This window comes from Lutra lutra, chromosome 11 (assembly GCF_902655055.1).
Source record: "Lutra lutra chromosome 11, mLutLut1.2, whole genome shotgun sequence".
Lineage (NCBI taxonomy): Eukaryota > Metazoa > Chordata > Mammalia > Carnivora > Mustelidae > Lutra > Lutra lutra.
The window spans coordinates 966098-970798 of NC_062288.1; positions in this window are offsets into that span (position 1 = coordinate 966098).

Sequence of the window (4701 nt, forward strand, 5' to 3'; positions counted from 1 at the left end):
ATTGCTGGGTCATAGGGTAGTTCTATTTTCAACATTTTGAGGAACCTCCATGCTGTTTTCCAGAGTGGTTGCACCAGCTTGCATTCCCACCAACAGTGTAGGAGGGTTCGGAACCCATTTCTGATGGTGTTTGGCCACTTACGGAACGGGAGCCCATCGGTTTCCAAAATTTTGTGAAATTTACATTAACTGAAAATCTTGCTTTTTGGACTCTATTTTTGGGGGGTAGAGGGGGAGGAGCAAAGGAGGGAGGGAGAAGGACAAGCTGACTCCCACTGAGCGGTGAGCGGTGAGCCCGGGCCCGCCTGATCTCAGGACCTGAGATCATGACCTGAGTTGAAACCGAGAGGAGGTGCCTTAATCGACTGAGCCAGCCGGGTGTGCCTGAGATTTTTGAACTAACTTTCAAAGTACGTGAGAGAGGAGAAAATACCTTACCGAAGGATTCACAAAATGGTAATGACGGTGATGCCCTGTGCTTGCTTACCACACCCTCACCCCTCCCACCTTGGCATGAATTAATCCATGTGACTGATGAAGAGCAGGGAAGTTTGTCGCCGTTGTCCGCTTTGTAAAGCAAGGCTGCCTGTTGCCTCCTCTCTTCCGGATTATTCCACAGACATTAGACAAAGCTTTAGAAGAAAGTTCTCCCTCATCTAGGACAGTGGATCTTCCCACGTTTTATCACAAACCTTTCCTACAAACATTTCAGAAATGCCAATGTAATACATAGTATTTTCTACAAATGAATAAAAGCAAAGATTTATCTCATTCATGTAAATGCTAAGAAAGCAAGATAGCGAATTAATGACTGAAGCCTCACACCTGAGGCTTGCGCAGACGAGCAGAGACCTGCAGCCGATCAGCTACAGAGAAGGATGGTACACATAAGCGATGTCGACTTTGCAATCACGGGGAAAACTATGATGTGGGATTTGAAAAGTCCTAGAAATGGTCACTGGCTTTCAAAACATCCCTACAGAGTCTGAGGGGCTGGCGAGGCCTCGAACTTTTGATTTACCATGAGTCGTAAAACTTTTCAATCTGGAGAAGTCCCTTTCTGAATTGGAACTACCCTTTTGTGGCATTCTTTTAAGTCAGGTTCTCTCCTTCGTTTTTTCATCCAATCATATTTGTCGAACAGCCAGGGTCGGCATGGAGCCTGGAAGAGGACCCCCCATCGGCCTCTTTGCTGGCTTCAACCAGACAGACAGACAGACATCCGAAGGAAAGGGCTCACCTGTGCTGAGCTCTGACTGTTTCCAGGACACTAAATATGATTTTTTTCATAAGCAGGATCTCAATAAATCCAGGCCATGACCCTGTGGGTTAAGGTTAATCAGGCTGTTTTTTATAGAAATAAAGAAAAACAGAGGTTGAGGTCGGGAAAGTTTCTTGGCCAAGAGTCATCCCTGGAGAGGCCTGCCCCTGAGACTGAGAGTGGGAGGTTTCCGGAATAACGTCCCCCATACTAGGGCACACTCTGGGAGGAATCCACTTACGGACAGGAGGTTTCATCTACACATACTCTTCGGTTTTCCTACCACATAGGACTGCTGAGTGATGGAAACACTAAGGAGGAATTCTCAGGGGAAATGCCAAGAAAGCAACATCGAGACTAGGGTGCTGAGTGATGGTCTTTAGTCAATCCATCTCTCTCATGCCTTCAATGACACCGTCAGCACAAGGAGGGTTCAGACAGATGGGCTTAGAAGCCCTACAAACTCTGACTAAAAGACCCCATGACAAGATTTCACCAATGCCCAGGAGTCTAATTTTAGTATATGTGCTGCCGAAGCGAGCACTACCCAGGAGTCTAAAAGAAAGCAGAGAGTGCCAAGATTCTGCATCCGAAGAAGCCAGGGACATCTGGAGGAGAAAGGTACAGCTTAGCCTCTCACAGGCCTGCTTCACATGGAGAGGAAGACAGAAAATTCTGCCACTCCTTCCCGTAAGCATCGAAAGACCATCCTTCCTTCATTCAAAACTTGCCACCCCAAAAGTCAAATGAACAAACAAACAAACGAAACATGTGGAAAGGCTGAGCCATGGGCAGTGGTTTCTACCCCAACTATTCCCAAGTTAGTATTATGGTCTTACAATACCTCACTTTTATTGTTTAACTGCCTCTGCTCTGAGTACATTTCAGAGAAAATTCTTAAGTGAGCATTCAAGTGAGGTCATAAAAATGTTCTGTACTGTGATCAAGCGGGCATTTTAACGATTTATAATTACGCTTCTAAAGTAGGAAACACTCATGCCTCCCAAGCTAAGCTTGTTAGGGGTCAGATAGATTCATGAAAGTGTACAGTCTCTGTTATATTTCCGTCCTGGGCTGATTTTCTTCTAAGTGTTTATAGCTGCTTAAGCAGTGATTTAGAAAAAATACTTAGACTGCTTTTTTTCACTCTACAAACCCACTTGAAATATTGTGGAAATGTTAAAAGATGTAATTCGCCCATTCCATTCTCATGCCTCCAAGCCTTTTAGTTTGTGTTTTTGAGAACGCTGTGTACTGAAAGTGACCTAAGTGTGCTGGGTGTCCTGATACAAGGGTGGTGTTTTCCATTCGATGCTGTTTCTCGAAGGTTCACTTCAGCACAGAGGAGGCACTGACATCTGCTGCTGCTCCTGTGCGGGCTCTGCCATCCCATCAGGGCTTACTTGCCCTGCTCTGTGCCGCCAACAGTTTACGGGACAGCTGCGGGTCTGTGTTCTGGGACCCTGGCTTCTCAGCTGGACCCACTGGGAGAGCCCTGGAGACCACATGATCTGCCCACAGAGTCCTACCCTGGCCCAGGGTAGTAACAGGGAAGATCAAGGGCAGTGAGAACGCTTAGCACTGCTTCCCCTGGGCTCCCTGTGCCCCTCGCCGGGCAGCACCCCACCTCAGCTCCTGGCCACCCACTCCCAGGACGCAGTGGTGGTTGCTGCAAATGAGGGTTATCTGAGTGAGGCAGTGACGGACCAGGGAAGAAAACAGTATCTGTTAAGTAGCTCTAACGCAGAGTTCCTGCCTGTCCTATGGTGTCCGTGCTTAAATCTTTGACTCTTCGTGGACTTCCACTCTTTCCATGCAAAATCGAGGGGACAGTGATGCCCTGGCTAGCCCCCACCATGGAGGAAGGAAGGAAAGGGTGCTCATGACTTATAGACACGAATCCCATGGTCGATGATTTGTGGAATGAGGCCAGGTAGGAAGAAAGAAGTAAAAGTAGGAACAAAAACGGAAAGGCGCAGTGTCCTTTTCTTTCATACAGTAACAGATGCACCGAGGAGTCTGAAAGGTGGCCAGGAGCTGGGGTCCAGGGCCCGGCAGACACCACGGACCCCTGAGCCTCAGCAGAAGCACAAATCTCAGTTCCGCGTCACCATTAATGAACAGAAATGTTTCCTCTCTGTCAGTTTCAGGTGATGAAAGACTGTTTATATATTTTGGAACTGTTCCGGGCAGTACTAGAGTCTTGGTTCTCTTACGTGAGAAGGAAAATAAGGTTGAAAATGAGAACAAAGGGTGAAGACTGGATCGTAAATTGGTAGCACTTCCTCTCTCCCTGATGACTCAACATCACCACGCAGAGGCTGTGAGCCCCCTCCCGGACCCATCAGCGCAGTCAGGCAGTTTCCTATCATAAGGTCCCCATCTCGCCCTCCCCTGTCTATGACCCAGGGACTCCAAACATACCAGTGAAATCCCCTCAAGGCTTTGTGGCCATCCCAACCAAGAATACAGGGACCTGCCCAGGGGTTCTCAGTGGTTCAGGTCTGCACCAGCTGGATAGGGTCACCGCCTAGGCCCGCCTGTCTTGTGGCCACCAGCAAGGAGTGCCGGTTGTGCCTCCCGCCCTAGCACCTGTGATCGTAACAAATCCGGTCATTTCTAAGCTTTCCTGCGTGTGACTTCCACAACCACGCTGGAATGTTCCTTAAAGACCCCACAAGGGGGACTGACCTACCCCACTCACAACACAGTGATATTGGCCGAAAACATAATCTTCATTACAAATACATGCGGTCCGGGAAAGCTACGTGATTCACTAAGCCAGACTTCTAGAAAGTGTCCTGCATCCTAGATGCCTGATGAACTCAGAGAGCCTGTTTCCTGCAGAGTGGATCACAACAGCTCAGTTCCTCTGCGCCCCAAATCCTTGCTTCCCTGCTCGTGACTGACCCTGTTCTCATGACCATCAGCCATGGCTTATGACTAGTCAATTCCGATTGTGTAAAATACACCAGAAGGAGGACCTTGCATGACAAATGATTGAGACAGAAGAAGTCATACTTCTGCCACAGTTTCTTAAAACACTAAGAAACTTCTTAAAACACAAATCAGGAGATGTCAGGACATCTAGCGCAGGAGGCTATGCAGCTCCGCCTGAGTGGGCCAGTCCCCTCAGATCACTCACCATCTGCGACTGATTTTTAAAAGACAGTCTGTGCTAAGTAAACATAATCTAACTTATATAATTTGGAATGCTTTACAAAAAGGACAATCACAGTTCTCGATATTACCTTTTTATGATTATGAAAAGAGTTGGTTTGACCTTTGCTAGGTGTTTATTCAAGTGTGATTTTTAAGCCTCATTTTACTAAATGAGATGAACCATAAAGCTATGGGATACTGTAGCATGAGCAGTTCAGAAGTCCTGAACGCAGCTGGAAGGCAAACCCGTGCAGAGAGGATCTAAGGGCAGGGGGCCG